At 37.1% G+C, this 19,622-nt stretch overlaps 1 long non-coding RNA gene across 1 annotated transcript in view; it reads right to left on the bottom strand.

Moving 5' to 3' along the window:
- The window catches only part of LOC147822525 (uncharacterized), a 110,071-nt gene that overhangs the window by 83,055 nt on the left and 7,394 nt on the right, over nucleotides 1-19,622 (bottom strand). The window lies entirely within an intron of this gene.

The following is a 19,622-nucleotide window of genomic DNA, read 5'->3' as shown; positions in this document are numbered from 1 at the left end:
GCGGGGCGGGGGGGGGGGGGTTGTGGAGAAGAAAACTATCATGAGTTCATTATGCTTCCTATTCAAATTTAATAGTATGGGATTTTACCTAACTTCTTTATTTTAAATATGTCTTTTTTTTCTTAACCTGACAATTCTGGTTCCTAGCTATATTAATTTCATACTTATTTGGTTAATTCTAAGTAAATCAATAATAATTTCAAAGTATCAATCCCAATATTACTATTAACATTAAGACTACAGAAAGTAGTTTAAGATTTCTTTTGTGATCCTTTTATCCTTAGACTATATACATTAGGAAAATACAGGAAAAATGCTGTGTTAAAGTTACGTGATGGTATTCTGTCTTCTTTGTATAATTGTGCCACCAATTTGATATATAGTACTTTCATTTGTTTCTGTTTGTTTTTAATTTTTAGAGATTGCTTTTATTTTCCTTTTGACTTAATTTTATTTTTAGATTTTTTTTTTAAGGGGAAAGGTTTACTTGGCTTACAGTTCATTAGAGGTTTCAGCCCATGATCAACTGGCTCCAAGGCAGGGTGGCAGAGGGGCAACAGTTCATGGTGCCCACACAGTAGGAAAAGCAACAAGGGGCTGAACAGTGTCTTTCTCCCCCTTTTATCTTATTCAGACTACTTAGGGCGGGGAGCACTCACACCCTTAATCCTAGTGCCCTCGGGCCTAGCCCCACCATGAATCAATTACGTACTCTAGATTCAGCCACCGCTGAAAAAGCCTGAGGCTTTGGGGTAACAGCTAAGCACAAGCCATAACATTCCACCCCTGATCCCCCAAAGACTCAGGGATATCCCTTTATGCAAAAAAGCATTTAGTCCATTTCCAAGAGTTGCCGCCGAAGTCCTAAAAGTTTCAGCATTTGCTGAAAAGTCCAAGACCAAAGTCAGATCCTCTGAGATTTAAGGCAAACTGTTAGGTGCAACCCCCTGCACAAATGAAAAAAGTTAAACACTTCCAACCTACACACGATGGCACAAGACAGATATTACCATTCCAAAAGATACAAACAGGAGGATACAAAGGAATGGGACCAAAGTACGTCCAAAATCAGCAGAGCAAACATTAAATCCCACAGTTCCACTTACAGCATCCCCTGCAATCTGTGGCAAGTTGTCACCTCCAAAGGGCTTGGCTGGGTCTGCCCCAAAGGCACTGCAGGTGGCTGTAGCTCCCATGGCTTCTCTCTTGGGCCGGCTCATCTCCCTTCTTGCAGCTTTCCTCAGACGATCCATGATCCACGCTCCTGGCTTCTCCACCGTTCTGGGCTCTCCACTCCACTTTCAGCTTCACACTCAGCTTCACACTCTACCCCTCAGGGGCACACTGCCCGGCCTCCCAGGTCTGCTTCTGAAATCTAGGTGGAAGCCTTCCTGACCCCACAACTCTTCCATTTTGTGGTGCTACATGGATGATGCCCAGGTCTGCTGCCAGCTGGAGCAGTAGCTAGTCTTCCTTCTCTCTTGGCTGTAAGGGTCGAGCATCTGGATCCCTGAGCACTGAACCCAATTCTGAGGAACAAATTCTCCAGGCTGCCATTCTGGAACATGGTGCTCTGGGGCTCTTCTCAAAGCAAAGTCTCACTTTTGCAATTTTGAGGCTACAAAGGGTGGAGTTTTGATGCTTCTCAACTTTATTTTGAATAGTCCTTTTGAAGTCAAAACTACACAACAAAGGGCATGCAGAGAAGTTTAGCATCCATTCCTATCATTGCATCCTGTTTGGTCTTTCCTTCAGTTTTGATAGATTTTGGTTCATACTTCTGATGTTATTTAAATATATGTGTGTGTGTGTGTGTGTTCATACACACACCCATACATATATGTATATTTCTCCCGTTTTCTACACAAAAGATGGCATACTATAAAAAACAGTTCTCTACCTTGATTTTTTCACTTAACATAGCCTGGCAATCATTTTCTGTCAGTATATATTCTTTTTATAATCTTCCATTCATTACTGCACTATGTGGATGTATTGAGTTTCTTTTCATCTATTGACCTTATTGATAATGTCAATAAATAGCATTGGACATATGTCATTTTGCATTTTTTCCAGTATGTCTTTGGAATAACTTTGGGAAGTGAAGTATGGCGTGTATTTTTACTAGATATTGAAAGATCCCCCCCATTCGTAGGAGGCTTTACCATTTTGTATTCAGAGCAACAATCTGAGAATCCAGGCCTCTTTATATCTCTGTACAGACCCAGTGTATATAATGTTGGTAATGCTGGCCCTTATGGCATACAAGAGACATCATCTTCCTTACTACTCATCCCACAGCAATGCACCAGAGCTTATACCCTATCATTTTCCCAATTTCATACTCTGAGCTAAAAACAAGTGGATTGCCCAGTAGTGATGAGGAAACTTTTGGCAAGCCGTGTCTTGTTATGAGCCACTTCTCCAACTGCACACCTGCCTGGGGCTGAGGAGAGACCTGCAACATGTTAAACAGCCTTGATTGCCAGTGAGTCCATACTCTATGCCTATTACACCAACCATGTGAGCTTACTCATGCATCTTGTCTGAAGGGTAGAGCCCAGTACACATAAGGAAAAGTGAAACATTAAATGTGCACCTTTATCCTCCCCTTGTTTCCTTTCATTTCAAACCCATTGGTGGACCCTAAAAGACAAACCCTTGTTATTTTTGTTGATCTTTCACCTGGGTGCTTGCCTTTTATTTCTAGTCGCTGCTTCTCCCTCTGTTTCCTTGGAGCTGTCGCCATCTTGCGGCAGTTCAGCAGACTTGAAAACTGAATTTATGATTTCTTAAGTGAATTAAAAAAAAACTACATTTCTTACCATGCTCTATTGCTTATGTGCAAAGTTTCATATTGACTATAACTTAGTTCAAAGCACTTCAGTATCAGCTGTATGATATACCTCTTCTTTTTTCAGATGCATTTCTAAAATGTTTTTTATCACCTCTGAAATTGGGCAAATTTTACCATTCATAATATGTCATAGTTTAACTGAGAGCAATTTTTCTTTTTTGTAGTATTGAATGATGGATCTTACAACCAAAGCTCAAAGATCAATTATTTAATGAAATATTGTATCTATTTACAGGAGACTTAAATGAGGGAGGGGCAGTATAGGTAGGAAGAAGAGACGTATTTGGTAAACATTTTGAAGGGGATGAGGGCCCAGTAATTTTTATTCATATTGATAGACAATTTTTATTATAGATTGTAAATTAGTTTTAATACACACCACACACTGGGGATTGTTAGTTAACATTTGAATTACCCTAATAAGAAATAATACACAGGAGTCACCAGTTAGCATTTGAAAATCCTACTCAGGTATTCACGTCCCAAAGGTAGTTAGGTCCTCAGGGTGTTCACATTTTTCTATTTGAACTTAAACTAAATCAGGTGTTCTTAAACTTTATTCATGCCATGGGTGCCTTTGGGCAATGGATGATATCTTTTTAGAGTTGTGATTTTAATGCACAAAAACAGACGAATAAGATTACAATTAAAGTCAGTTGTGTTGAAATAATCATCAAAATATTAAATGTACAATTTATGACATATTAAAATGTGTGGTTCTTTCCTCTCCCCAACTTTATTAAGGTATAATCGACACAAAAATCAAATATATATTTATATGTAGAGTGCAATGGTTTGATATCTGTATATATTATATAATGATTAAATCCAGATAAATAATATATCCATTATCTCACATGACTTTTATGGTGAGAACATTTAAGATCTTTACTTTCTTAGCAATTTTCAAGTACATAATACATTAACTATAGTCATCATACTTTTCAATAAGGCTTCAGAATTTATTCATCCTGTCAAATTAAAACTTTATACACTTTTGGGGCTGGTATTTAGCTCGGTGGTGAACGTGCCTGCCTCACAAGTGCAAGGTCCTGAGTTCGATCCCCCGTACCAAAAAACAAACAAACAGAAAAAAAACAACTTTGTATGCTTTGACCGACATTTCCCTATTTTCACCATCCCAATGCCTGGAAATCCTCATTCCACTCTCCGCTTGTACGAGTTCAACCTTTTAAGATTTCACATGTAACATATGGAACATGCAACATTTCTCATTCTGTGTCTGGCTTATTTCACTTAATGTAATGTCCTCCAGGTTCATCCATATTGTCACAATGTTGATCAGTCCAAACTCAGAAAGTGCAAAAGTGAAAAAAGGACTTTTATTGGGGTCCTGGGAATTGCAATTTGTGAGACACAAGTTCAGATCTTTGAATCAGTGTTATAAAGAAGTCAGAAAAAGTGGGAGCTTAACTAAATATTATATAACATTAAAAATTCCTATTTAGAGAACTTCTATTGAAATTGAGAAAGAATAGATGTTATATAACAGGGGTAATGTGACAGACAATTAAAAAGAGAATGTATATATGTAAAAATATCCATAGAACAAGAGTCTGATAACCTCTTGCTGCATATATAGTTCAGTCTCTGCAAAATGTAATTAACTTTCTAGCTGACTATGGTCAGAAGATAACCAAAGTTCACATTTCTAGGCAGCATCTGGAATCAAGCTTTTCTCCCTTGATAATTTCCAGACTCCATTTAATTTTTATTTTATTTTCACAATAAATGACAAGATTTCCTTCTTTCTAAAGGCTAAATGGCATTCCATTATTTATATTTTCTTTATCCATTTATCTTTTGATGGACACTTAGTTTGATTCTGTATCGTGGCTGTTGTGACTAATAACACAATGAACATGGGAGTTCAGGTACCTCTTCAGTATGCTGATTTCATTTCCTTTGGATATATTTTCAGAAATAAGATAGCTGGTACTATGGTAGTTTTGTTTTTAATTTTTTGAGAAACCTATATACTCTTTTCCACAATAATTATACTAATTTACGCTTTTCTATAATGGCTGTGCTAAAGAGGAATGTATGAGAATTCCCCTTTCTCAACATCCACATCAGCATTCATATCTCTTGTCTTTTTCTTTGGTAATAGCCATTCTAATTGGAGTAAGTGATACATCATTGTGGTTTTGGTTTGCATTTGTCTGATGACTAATGGTATTGAGTATTTTTCCTTATCCTATTGACTGTTCGTATGTCTTCTTTTGAGAAATGTCTGTTGAAATCCGTGTGCAATTTTTAGTCTGGTTTATTTGTTTTCTTATTATCTAGTTGAGTGCCTTATATATTTTGGTTATTAACTCCTATCAGATGTATGCTTTGCAAATATTTTCTTTCATTATATAGGCTGTCCCTGCTCTATTGATTGTTTCATTTGCCTTACGGAAGCTTTTTAGTTTGATATCATCCTATTTGTCTATTTTCACTTTTGTTGACTGGGCTTTTTAGATCATTTCCAAAAATTCAATGCCCAGACCAATATCATGGAGCTTTTTCTCCAGTAATCATGCAGTTTCAGGCCTTACATTTAAGTCCTCAATCTGAGTTTATTTCTTTATATAGTGATAAGGGTCTAATTTTATTCTTCTGCTTATAAATTTCCAGTTTTCCCAGCACCATTTGTTGAAGATTGTCCTTTACTTATTGGGTGTTCTTGGCACCTATGTCAAAAATCAATTTGTTCCCTTGGTTTATATGTCTGCTTTGATGTCAGTGTTTTGATATCAGTGTTTTAATTAATGTAGCTTTGAAGTATATTTCCAAAGCAGATAGTGTGATGCCTTCAACTTTATGTTTTTCAGTCAAGATTGATCTGTCTATTCAGGGTCTTATGCAGTTCCATATGAATTTTAGGATTTTTAAAAATTCCTGTAAAAAATGTCATTGGAATTTTGGTAGGTATTGCACTGAATCTTTAAATCCTGTGGGCAGTTTGAACATTTTTTGTGGTTCTGGAAATTGAATCCAGGGCTTCATGCATGCTAGGCAAGTGCTGTACCACTGAGCCACACTCTAGCCCATTATGGTCATTTTAATAATATTATGGGCACTTCTTTACTTACCCAGCAAATAACATGTAGAGGCAGATCTAATAATCACTATGATTTTTAAATAGAGATGAGTATAGATCTTTTAAGGTATTGACAACAGTTATAATGTGATGTGAAAATATATTTGATATATGCCAGTGACAGAGTTACAGGTATTGCTCATAAGACTGATTTGCTGGCTACATTCAATTAGAAACTGATAAAAATGAAAGTGTAATTTTTTCCCATCAAAGTCCTTAGAGCCTCTACAAATTGTATCCACTGAACCCAAGGTTAGGAAATATTATACCAGAGTTCATAATTAATATAAGGTATATAAAACATAATATTTCATTGGTGAAATAAGTTGTGTTCCAAGTATGTAGTATAAGGGGTTGTAGCTCAGTGACAGACCATATGCTTATCATGCATGACTTCTAGGTTTCATCTCCAGTACCAAAACAAAATGTGGAATGACTAAAAATATTGTCTAGGTGCCTCAGCCTTTGCATAAGTAGAATGTAAAAATCTGGCACACTAACCCCCAGCTCAGCACCATTTGTAGTGGCATCAAGGCCTCAGACTCTGTGGTCCTGTATCGCACCATTTGGTAGCTAGCCTGCCAGATAGCACCCACTGATAATAAATGTTCTTTTAGCCAAAATGACTTGGGGTAATTTGTGTGCAACAAAATTTAAAAGTATATAGATTTTTCTTGACCCAACTAAAAGATAGGTTGATGTCTTAGTTACTTTTCTCCCCTTGCTGAGCCTCACCCCTATGACCTTACCAGTTGCTGCTTATGGGGGCCTTTCTTTTGGACTGAGTCTACTCCCTGTTTGTCGTGCTCCTCAGCTGACATTCCATGTTCCTGGCATCTTCTACTTCCGTGCATCTCCACTGCACCTTTGGCTTTATTCCCAGAGATTCACATGTCTATTTTCAGAGGTACATTGCTTGGCCTCACAAGCCTTCCTTTGAAATCTGGGTGGATCCCTCCAAGACTCTACAATTCCTTCATTTTGTATGCCAGTAAAACCAGCATCATGTGGATGACACTAACATCTGCTACCAGAATAAGCAGTAGCCAGACCTCCTTTCACCAGGGCAGTACTGCCCTTTGAGTGCCTGGATGTCAGAGCATGGTGAAGTGAATACTGGGAAACAAATTCTGTAGGTGGCCCTTCTCCAGCAAAGAGCCTAGGTACTCTCTTCTCAAATGAAAGCTTTACACTTTTGCACCCTAGAGCCTTCAAGTCTTGCTGATTCCTGAGATGCCATCAAGTCATCTTTAGCTTCCTGCAATATCTCAAAGCATGGGCAATATGTAGACATTTTTTGGTTATGTTATAATATGCATGACCACTAGTCCAAATTCTAATAAAGTTCTTATTCCCAACTGAACCCGCATGATCTTTGCCTTTACTTTCCACATTCTTATTAGCATTCTGGTCTTCTGAGCTCTGATCAGAATTGTCCATCAAGCTGTGCTTACAAACTTCTAGAATTTCTCCAGCCCAATTCTCCAAATTTTTCCAGACTTCTCTCACAAACTAGACGCAAAGGCTTACAAACCACATGGTCAGCTACAGTCACAGCAATGATCTCACTTTTTGGTTTCAATGTTGTGTTTTAGTAAATTTTCCTATCACTGTAACAAACTACCTGACACTCACAACTAAAAGGAGGAGAGGTTTATTTTGGCTCACAGTTTCAGAGGTTTCAGTTCATGGTTTGGTGGCTCCAAGGCAGAAACATGATGGGAATGTGTGGTAGAACAAAAAGCTGCTTAGTATGTGGTGGCAGAGAACAGGAAAACAGTACCAGAGAAGAATGAAGCCAAAGAGAAGATGCAGTACTCAAGGTCATGGCTTCATGACCCACCTAGTCACACCCAGAAGTGTGCTTTACTAATCTCCTAGGTCAGTTATGGCAAGCCTTTTAGAGCTTTCAATGATACAAACAGCCCTCTGCAGCATGCATGCCATAGATTCGCCACCACTGCCCTAGTTGTCTTTGAAGCTAATCAAACCCTACTTAACTGTCACAAACTTCAATGTAATTACACCTACAGTGACCTTATTTTCAAATAAGATTACGTTCTAGGATCCTGGTGTTGTGCCTCCAACCTGTGAAATTTAGGAGACAATCAAACAGTTTCCTTTTTTCATGTTCTTGTAGCTGAGTTCCATTTCAGGCCCTTTGCAAATGCTAATTCTTCTATCTAGCATTGTAAAAAAAAAAAGTACGGCAATTCCCTTCTTAGCATACAAATGTCATTTCATTTGTCACCCCTTCAAAGAGGCCTTCCCTGATCACCCTGTCTGAAATAGCTTTCCTACCATACACAACAGTCTATACTCTCTTTCCTGTTTGAATTTTCTTCATAGCACTTATGGCCCCAAATATATTTCTTTTTATTTGTTTTATCTGTTCCTCTCAGAATGAAGTTCTATGGTGACAGGAAGCTTTTCCATTTTATATACTTCTGTATCAACCCTAACACAGTGCCAGTTTGAGAGTAAACATTTAATATTTATTGTATATATAATTATATGTGAATGAAAAATAGACATGTCAAATGATATAAGCTTTATAAATGCTTATATAACATACATCTGAGGTTTTGCATATCTAAGTGTTACATATGAATTTATTGATTATATAATATAACCAATTACTTTAATAAAATACATATTCTATTGAAAAACCTTTTTAATGTTTGTTGAATGAACATTGAATGAGTGAATTCTCACATTGTTCTCTGACTGCATCTCTGGAAAATACAGTAGAATCAAGTCTTTCCTGAGGAAAATGAGCTGACCTCAAACTCCTGAAGATACTCATTTCCCCCCTTTGAAATAAATTAATTTTAGGGCTGGGGATTTAGCACAGTGGTTCTGCCACTTGCCTCACAAGCGCAAGGTTCTGAGTTCAATCCCCGGTACCAAAAAAAATTAATTAATTAATTAATCTTATCTAAGGGATTGATTATAAAACAATAAACTAATTTTACTCCTGTCTTCAAAAGTTATCTGTTCTCTCTCTTCTTGTACTATAAGGAAACCACCTGATGGCAGCAGAAATCAGAGTCAACTAAGGAGAGTTCAGTTCCAAGATAGAGGCACATTTTCAGGCTTTAGTGAGAGATTTCCCATTACATACTGTCGTCCAGCCTAGCTAGTTCTTTTCAGTCCCTAGGCATATATTAATGGGCCTGACCGAACTACCTATTAGGAAAAAAGAGGATCCCTTCCATTATACGAACGGACTCAGAAAAGGCCAAGTAACTAAGCATATTTCCAAATGAGATTTCTAAATGTAAGACTTTAAGTCAGAGAAATGGTTATGTTTTGTCCCTTAGAGGATTGAAAAAAAAAGAATTCTTCACTTCAAATTCTGACCTGCCTGAAAGTAGTGGTGAAACTCATGACCCCTAGCTCTAGGCTGTAGGGCCTATGGCAGGTGCTAAGATAAACTGATATTTTTACAAAGTCTCACATGGGTTTTTATTATTTGTTTTTATATCTTTAACAATCAGAAGAGCAATCTAACCGGCATCTTTGATGTTTATCTAACTGAACTTGGGCTTTTCATATAACAAAAAGGAAGGACTATTTGTGGTTTCAAAAGATTCAAGTCAAGCAGGGAGGAAAGCAGGTTTTTAAAAAGCATTTCTTAAAAGACAAACCATTAAGTAAAAGGAGAAAAGAATTTAAGCTACTTTTGTAAGATTAATGCCCAACATTTTTTTTTTCATTTAATCTTTTCTCCAGCCTGCTTTAGTAAGTAGTTTTTAAATTTCTGTGGGGTGCAGGTCCAGCAACGTATGTCAAACTTAATTGTGCACATGAATCACTTGGGGATCCTGTTAAAATGAAAACTCTGATTCAGTAGATCTGAGGAAGGCATTGGGTCCTTAAATTTCCCCATTTGGGCTCTAACTTTGGCTTTGACCAACTGCCAAATGCCTAAAGCACTCCAGTTGTTAAAATTCATTTGCTGCAGTACTCCATCTAACTTCTTGCCAGATGGTTACTGATCTTTCTGTTTTAATATCACCTTCATATTTACCTTTCCTAGGTCCCTTGCTCTCTGGACTTGCTCTGTGAAAATATAATAAATAATAGGTGATGTGAGTTGATGAGTTCCTGTCCTCTTTTTCCCTTGGACAGAGGACCAATCCCTCACCCCTTTACCACCACAATGTAACAGTGAAATTTAACCACAGCCTTTGGGGACACAAGTTTTTCTCAAGTAACTCTGATAGTAAGAATTTCCAGATTAATGAAAGGGCTATTTTAGAGGGATAGTGTAAGAAACAAGGCATTTTCTATCAAAGGATGTAAACAAGTGTGTCTTCATTTTAAACTCTAGTCCATCCCAGGGGGCCCCTCCTGAAAACACTAATTATGGGAAACAACTAAATTCTGGGAACACAGCTGCAGACCAAAGACAGATCATAGCCAAGAACTTTCTGTTCCCCACATGCTCTTCCCTCCTGTTTCTCCTTCCCCTCAGCAACCCTTCAGATCCTCCCCTTGCAACACTTAAACTAGCTAATTGGGATAGATTGTGAACCTTCAACCAAATCAATGGGGAAAAGGTCAGCTGCTTCTTCTGCATTAGGGATAAGAGGGCCAACCCTCTTTTGTCCCATGTTTCTGCTACCTCATTCTTGTGCCTTTCTACAGAAGTAAAATGCCTTGTTGAGATTTCTTGGTGTCTGAGTGCTTAATTATCTGCACTGACAAATTGAATCTGGGGGCTTATTCTGAACAATAGGGAGGAGAAATATCATTTGAGTTTTTAAAGAAAAATATACAACTTAGGGGATGGCTAAACTGACCTTCTTATACACTTTGCTGGACTTCTTATCTACTCTGGCTTTATTGAAATCAACATTGTTTTATTTTAGAAGTGGAATAATGGAACTGTCAAGACAGCTATTTCATGGTTATGTCCAAAGGAGTTGCCATTCCAAAGTAATGGAAGCAAAAGAGAACTGAGTGGTTTCCTTGCAGATAATAGTTATATTACATGGCATTCACCGAAGCTTTAAGTATCCAGATATTACTTGACCAATATTGACCTAATAATTTTCATATACTTTCTCCATGGTAGTAGAACAGAAAATAATTACCTAAAACTATTCATTTAGGTCTGCAACTCACACCACAAACTAGTTTACTATGAAAATGGGCTCATCAGATGAATTTGCCATTCTAAAGATGGAAATTATTGCCTTCTCTATCTATGTTAATTCCGTTCTCTAAAGTTTATATCCTCTTCCTTCCTGAATGGTCAAGTCATGCACTAATAACCACATTAACTAGTTGACCCAAGGGATGATTACAAGGATAGGCAACTCCATCCAGTAGACTCCATCCAAAGCCAGTAACCATATCTGGTTTATAGCATAAGAAAAGCTAGACCAATCAAACTCTATAGTCAGGAACAGGAATTGGAGAAACAGAGACAGAGTTAACAGTAGAACTGAAAGTGAAAGAGTGTCATGAAGTTCAGAAGGGGTTCGGACAAAGAAAATTGGTGAGAGAACAGAAAAGATACAGAGATGAGAAGAAAAAGATTCCACAGAAAAAACAGAGGATATACACCTGAAAATACTTACCCTTTTTTTCTTGTAGTACATTGATTTGGTTTCTATTCTTTCAATCACATGGGTGAGAAAATAAACAGTAACAAAAGAAAAAACACTAGAGCCTGGAGAGATAAATGAATGGTGGACATAAAATTAGTGGTGTCTGTATAAGCAGAACATTAAAGATTTGCCTTTCACCCATCCTGCTAGGCTGTGAGCTCTCTGAAGGAAAAGATTATGTCTTATTCATTTTTGATTTCCTCACACTTTGCATAGAATAGGTATCCAATAAATATAGAATTTAAAATTTAATTCTCTATGAAAAATGCAAGTCATCAAAAGATCAGATAGTATAGTTTGATAGATCCTAACCTTTTCATAAGGACTTCTTACATTTTGCTCCATAGACTTTATATTTTGAAAAATATTATCTAACACCTATTAATCACATTTTTAATGCAATGACCATGAACTTTAATTTCCAAATTGTAGAGTTCAGAAGAACATCCATACATTTTATTAGAATTAAGAAGAATTGAGCTAGATTCCTGGATATGAAGTAAATATATCAACTAAACCCTATATAGATGACAAATTAAAAGTACCATTCAAAATATCAAGCAATAATTAATGTGAACTATTAGGAAGAAATCTATAGAAAATAGACTATAGTTAGACTGTTTTAATGAAAAGATATTTTAAAACACCACATTGCTGTGTCCCAACTCTGAAGTTTAAGCTTGCTCAATTCACAAGCCCTTCCAAAACAGAAGTAGAAGTTCATCACCACTATCCTGATGGATGTCCAGGGCCTTGGAGGTATCAAAATTTTTCCCAACTCATAAACTAGTAAATTAAACTGCCTGTGCCATGGATGCTGGCAAAGACCTGAGATTCCTGGGTCAAAGATGAAGAACTTTATTACCCATAGCACAAGCAACATGAGCTTCAAGTTGGTTCGCACTGGTTCTTCAAACATTTCAAGTCCCATAGGAGACATGCAAGCATGATAGGAGAGGGTAAGGTGGATTCTGTGCATAGAATGAGTTTGCTTTATGGCAGAAAAACACACAGCTTGAGGGATTCACATAGTAAGCAGAAGCAAAGCCCACTGCTCATGGGGAAATATTATCTCATCTCTCAAGACTGCTTGTGGCAGAGAATTTGAGAAATAACTTGAATAAAGAATGGATCAGGACCTTTTATTCTCTGCATACCCAGTAAGATTTTAATTTAATTTAATTTTATTTTTGGTACTGAGGATCGAACTCGGGACCTTGCACCTGTGAGGCATGGGCCGGAACCACTGAGCTAAATCCCTGGGCCCCCAGTAAGATTTTTAGTAGCATAAGAGACTTGTAGAAGAGTATTATTTCCACTAGTGAGTATTTAGGGTTTTGTATTGAGACATCTGCATGGGATATGTTGTTGGTAACCAAGTAAAATCTTATAAGTAAATTGTTATAGCCACTGCAGAAAACTATTTGTCAGTTTCTCAAAACACAAACATAGAATTTCCATATGACCTATCAATTTTACTCCAAGGTACATATCCAAAAGAATTGAAAACAGAACTTTAAACACAAACTTATGTATAAATGTTCATAGCAGCACTCTTCATAACAGCTAAAAGATGGAAGCAACTCAGATGTGCTAACAATAAATGAATAAACAAAATTTGGTATATCCATATAGTGGAATATTATTCAGCAAAGAAAAGGAAGTAACTCCTGATTCATACTATGGCATGAATGAACCTTGAAAATCTTATGCTAAGGGAAAGAAACCAGATAGAAAATGTCATATATTGTATTATTCCACTTATATTAAATGTTCAGAGTAGGTAAATCCATAGAGGCCAAAAGCAGATATCAGAGAGCCAAAAACAGTTGCTAGGAACTTGAGAAGGTGAGAATGTGGAGTAGTGTTTAATGGGTACAGGGTTTCCTTTCATGGTGATCAAAATGTCTTGGAAACATACGTAGGACAATGGTTGCACAGCATTTTGAATGCATTAAATACTACTGAAATGTATTCTCTTAAATCATTAAAATGATGAATTTTATGTTATAGATATTTTACTATAATAAAAAATCTCATTGAAGCCAGACATTGCTCCCTCCACAAGATGATCAGTTTTTAAAGCACTGAGGCAGAATAGTTATGTTCTTGCCATGGGTACAGGTTCTGGGTACAGTGTTGCCTTTCCCCATGGCTCTTCTCTTACTCCAATTACCTAGCTATAGGCACAAGGACAACGTTCTAGGCTTGCATCCATGAGCACCTTGACCATCTGCCCTAATCCAACCAGTATCTGTCAGGCCCAGTGGATGAAGTCCATCTCCATGGCAGTCATGTGAGTTGGGGAGGGGGCTCTGAGCCTGGCCAAAGCACCATAGAGCCTTGGCAGCAGAAGTACAGGAAACCTGAAAGACGAACAAAGACAAGACACCCTGTCCCAATCCCTGGGCTCCAGAAAGTTCCATAATATCTGCACTGCCCATTCTGAGGAGCATTACCATACTCTCTCCGCTCCCCAAATTCCTGAAAGCAGCATCCCCTCCCTTCCCCTTTAAATCCTTTGTTCTCTGCTGGAGGGCTGCTGAATCCCCTTCCAGACTTAGCCTGCTAGTGCTAGTGAATAAACAGCCTAAGCAGCCTCTCTTACTAACACAAAAGATTGCCCAGGCGGTCTCTCTCCTCTTTCCTCTGCGTCTCTAACACAGTTTCCTCTTCTTTGCCCTAACTCCAAATTTTCCTTGGGTTTCAGGATACCACCTCTCTATTCTAGGCCCAATTGTGTGTGTGTGTGTGTGTGTGTGTGTGTGTGTGTGTGTTTAACTGAGAGAAGTTAACGGCCTATGATTAAAAACTTCAAACAGAATCCAAATGATAAACACTCAAAACTTTTTTTCTTGACAGCTAGAAGAACTCAGTTATCAAAATTCAGGTAGCCTATCTTAAACTCTCTGGAAGGGAGGATAAATATTTGCTTTCTGCTCTGGGAGAGGTCCCTTCCTCCAAGAATGAGCTGCAGTATTCTAACACAACAAAGGGAAATGTGCTTTTTTTTTAAGCAGTTGCATCTCCTTATTTAAACAACCCATCATTTACATCCTGCTTTACATGCAAAATAGTTCTAAATCACTTACTTCAGAGTTCATGCTAAGTTAATGGTAGAGGCTGTGAACTGTTAGCCTTTAGCTCTGAAAACTTATGCCCTTTCCTCTGTCCCAGGCAGAGTGGGAAGATTGAAGCTTGTAAATGTGGTTGCGAGAAAGCCTTTTCTTAACACTTATATTGGTTTCCTACTGTTGATTTAACAAATCACTACAAAGTTGATGGCTTAAAGCAACATTCTTTTTTATCCTAGAGCTCTGGATGTGAGAGTCTGCAATGGATCTCACTGAGCTTAAATCAAGGTGTTGGCAGGCTGCATTCCTTTCTGGGGACTCTAGGGGAGAATTGGTTTCCTTGCCTTTTCCAGGCTTTAAAAGATGCCCACATTCCTTAGCTCCTGGCTTCCTTTCTCTGTCTTCACAGCAGATCGTGTTCTCACGTGTCCTCACTCTGACCTTCCCTGCTTCCTTTCATTGTTGTGACTACATTAGACCTATCCATATAGTTCACAAGAATCCCCCTACTACTTTGAGGACGGCTGATTAGCCACCTTAATTCTACCTGTAACCTTCATTCACTTTTGCCACATAAGATCACATATTCCCAAGATACAGTGCTTAGGATGTGGACATAGCTCTGTCTACCACACCACTACTAGACAAATGCTTATTTAATGACTACTGTGCACAGACAACTTTGTATTCTGTCTTAATAGACAATCTGGATGAGATAGGACTTGTTCAGAAAATAAATATTTACTTGTTGTTCAGTAAATAATATTAGAATGTTTCACAGGCTGCAGGAGAGGTAAGAAGATAATAGGAACTTTTGCTATGAAAATAGAAGGGTATATGATCACTGAGGTGGTCAGAAAAGCCTTCCTGGATGAGGTAGAACTTGCTTAGTCTGAGAGAGGGCAAGACTTGAATGTTTCTCAGCTGAGTAAGTCTTGCATATATACATTTGAGTGCAGATTTCCAATGTAGCAGTTGTAACAAAGTACTCAGTAGTATTCAAGTGATATGCCTACAACACTTAGAAACTCAAAAAGCACTGCTATATACATTGGCTCATTTCAGGCTCACCATAGCCTTGTAGGTGAAGTAGGGTGGACAGGGAACCACATGAACCTTTCCACCTTTTAGTCTCCAGCTCCCTTTCCAGGTCTAGGACTCTTCCCCAAGTTCTTTATTTCTTGCAGCCACAGGGCCACAACCTGTTTTCTCTCCTTTTGGTAACTGTCTCCTCAAGCCTAGCTGCAGATTAGGACACAGTCTTTCGATCTACCCACTTTCTTGCTGCCATTGAAGCAAAGTACATAGGCTCATTTAATTTTGAGGTTTATCTGCTAAACTCTGGAGAAAATGGGTTATAAAACTAACAGACATAAGAGAATGACAAATATTTCATAATCTTACAAAGTTTATATAATGATGGATTTTGATCCATAGATTCTGCTCCTTTTTTCAATGACAAAAGGATTCCATTGGGTTCAGGTACTCTGCTTATATTTTCTTAGGAATTATAGTCATCATCATCATCATCATTGCAAGCAACCACTTAGTAGTTTTTATATGTCAGGTACTGTTCTGTTACACATTAACTCTTTCAGTGATTACAGCAACTTGTTTTGTGAATAAGTGCAAAGAGGCAGGCTTCAAACCCAAGGAGAGTAGCTCTGGAATATGTTTTTAACCTTCATTCTCCTTGATCATGTTTAAAAAAGGAAAAAAGTGGGACTTTTTATACTTATTTTATTGCTTAAATTATTTTAATTTGAATTCATAAAAGATGGATGTCACCACGATACCTCTCACTGCCTCTTCCTTACCATACTCTACCTTCTACCTGTCATACAGGTTACTTTTTGTATACTTTCTCCTTGATGATTCAGTACACTAAGTTACACATGAAGGAACAGAGGCTTAGAAAAAAAACTTTTCCAAAGCAGCATTAGAAGTAACTGGGGAGCTGAGGCCAAATCAGCTCTGTCACATCAATTGTCTTTAAGAGAGTCAAATTTTATGAGGTCTGGTTCTATTCCAAGTTAGTGAAAAGAACTGATTTCCAATGATCTCACATTCATCAGTCACTCTTATCATTATGGGACATTTCATTTTTAGATACTATGATTAGGACTGCATTAATATTTAAAGGTTCTAAAATCTAAAAAGAAAGGGTGTCCACCTAACACCGTCTTCTATGGGTTCAAATTAAAAAGAAGTATAAACAATAAAATAAGTATGACAAATTACTACTTTTTCTGATCACGACTACTTAAATTTTTGTTTAAATACCAACCATTGAACTCTTTTTGAAATTATTAAAATAATTGTTTTAGAGTCCTAAGTACATGTTTAAATTGAAAGCAATTCAACACTGCCCTTTACATATTAATTCCTGGAAGAGGTGTACAGGAACTGTAACTTCAAAGGTAAGTTTCAGACAAATGATGATCAAGATAACTCATCAGGAAGAAGACAGAACAGGCAAATTGGGGAAGGGCTGTGTTTACAATTTACAAGAATCCACTCACCATGGGTGGGATCAACTGTCTACAGGAAATTTTTCTGAAAGATTGTAGCCTATATTATGACTGTGGATAAGTTACTGATCACATTTAACTACGCCCTAGAGATCTCCAGGAAGCAGTCAACCTCAAATTTAATCAATGTCAAATAATCTATAAACTTGGGAAATGCAAACACTACGATAGGTGAAACAACACGGGGTGGAGGGAGATTATGACGATGTCTGGAGTTGACAGGAGAGCAGCTCTTAAAGAATTTGTAGAAAAGAGAGATTGATGGTAAATCTTTTTTGTTGTCCAGTATTGCCCAAGGAGAGGGGACTCAGATTTGAGGCGTGAATATTTTAGTTGAACTAGTTGGTATAATCTTATTTGGAAAAGATACTGCAACTGATCCTGTTGCTGCAGTTTAGTTATAATTTTCCATTAAGATCATCTGACTGTCTTAGTTCAGATTCTGTGCTCACCAAATTATCAATTGACTCCCTAATCTTCTAGGATTAGGAATGAGGACCCCTACTCACAGATACAAGGATTCATTCAGAGCATGGCATATATAATTCTTTAGGTAATACACAAAACCTCATCTGGATTGTAGATCATTCTTATGAATCAGCACCTCAAGAGTGGAAGATACTTAAAAGATATTTAATGGGTTATGTGCCTTTACCAACTCCCCATGATGAATGTAATTATTATGTACTGCAAATATGTACTAGTAAAAATAAAAACTAAAAAAGTATTCTGGCAACCATCTATCTGGTGCTGATGTTTCTAGTATAAAGTAGCTAGCAACAGGTTGTCTATTTTTCCTTGAGTATGTCATGAGGAAACTCATCATCTCTTTATTCCTTTGAACACTTGTGTTAGAAAATTTGCTTTATATTGAACAAAAAATGTGTTACTTTACATTCTCCCTTTCTAGGTTGACTCAGGCCCACAATTAAAACAAATAATCTGAAAAATTATATATAGATTCAAATCGACAACAAACCTATTTTCCAAGCCAAATTCCCTAAATACTTTAATGCTTCCCAATATAGGATACTTGTTCAAATAATTACATAATTCTTGTCAGCCTTCCAGAGAGGCTTTTCTCTTTTGTTTTCCCGAGGTGTGGTTTGGGCATGTCAAGTGTTTTTGTACAATTTGAAAAAGTAAGATATTTTCATGGCTAGTGGTTAAAATGACTTTTCAAATCTCCACTGCTACTTCCTTCTGTCACACTTTCTTTCACATCAAGTGATCCTAAAATGGCCACGAGCATTTCTGGAATATAGGTAAAAGGAAGTTGTGTTAGTGGTATATTTAGTTTGGGTGTAGGAGAATATATATTGTGTTGTTCTCTGACACTTCTGTATATAGTTAACTAATTTCTAGGTGTCTTAGTGTAGGAATGGCTTCCAGAAATACTCCTACCACATGCTGCACCAATTTCCCACAGTATTGCATAACATTAAGTTGCAGGTATGTTAAGAAGCTGAAGAAAATGTTATTTTTATAGCTTTTGAGATATTGAAGAGATTTTTCAGCTTTTTAAAATTAGTACATGTTTCTAGCACATAATGATCACATTCATCATGGGGAGCTTGTATATGTATATAACAAACTTTAATTCTTTTTTATCCCCTTCTCCTCCCTTCCCTCCTTGCTCCCACCAACTCTTCTTCCCCTCCTAATTTGCAAAAGCTAATTCAGTTCAATGCACAGCACATTTTATATTTATTTTAAAAAGCTGAATTTTAAAATAAAAATTAAAGCCGAGTTTTAAAATAAATATAAAATGTGCTGTGCATTGAGCTACATTCTTACAATGGAAAAATTTTATGGCATTTAAATTATACCTTAATAAAGTTGTTAAAATGTGCTATGATTTCTTCTTTTAAATAAGTATTCTCTTTTGTGCCTACCACAAATAAAATAGGAATATGTAGTTGAGTATCTTCAAAAACCTACACCAAATATTCTACTTAAGGGTGAAATGAAAGAATGCCCTTTGGGACTGGGAATTAGGTGCTCACTATCACTATCTTTGTTCAACATTGTGCAGGAAGTGAATATAGTAAGCCAAGAAAAAGAAATAAAAGATATAAGAATCAAGAAGGAGCTTGGCATGGTGGTGCATGCCTATTATCCCAGCACCCTTAAAGCAGGATAATCACAAATTTGAGCCCAGCCTGAACAACTTAGCAACATGGTGAGAACCTTTCTCAAAATAAAAGATAAAAAGGGCTGGGGATATAGCTCAGTGGTAGCGTGCTTGCCTAGAACGCATGAGGCTCTGAGTTCAGTCCCCCACCACCCTGTACACATACAAAATCAGGAAGGAAGAAAACTATGATTAGAGCAAAAATATAATTGTGCTTGTCTATAGAAAATCTAGAAGGCTAAATACTGAAAATTATTAGAATTGATAAATGAATTTAGCAGTTCAGTGGATACAAA

This window comes from Heterocephalus glaber, unplaced genomic scaffold (genome assembly GCF_053883595.1).
Source record: "Heterocephalus glaber isolate CG9 unplaced genomic scaffold, H.glaber_assembly_v1.0 deba00001613, whole genome shotgun sequence".
Classification (NCBI taxonomy): Eukaryota; Metazoa; Chordata; class Mammalia; order Rodentia; family Bathyergidae; genus Heterocephalus; species Heterocephalus glaber.
Note: the sequence above shows the minus strand (reverse complement) of the source record. Positions and strands in the feature narration are given on the sequence as shown.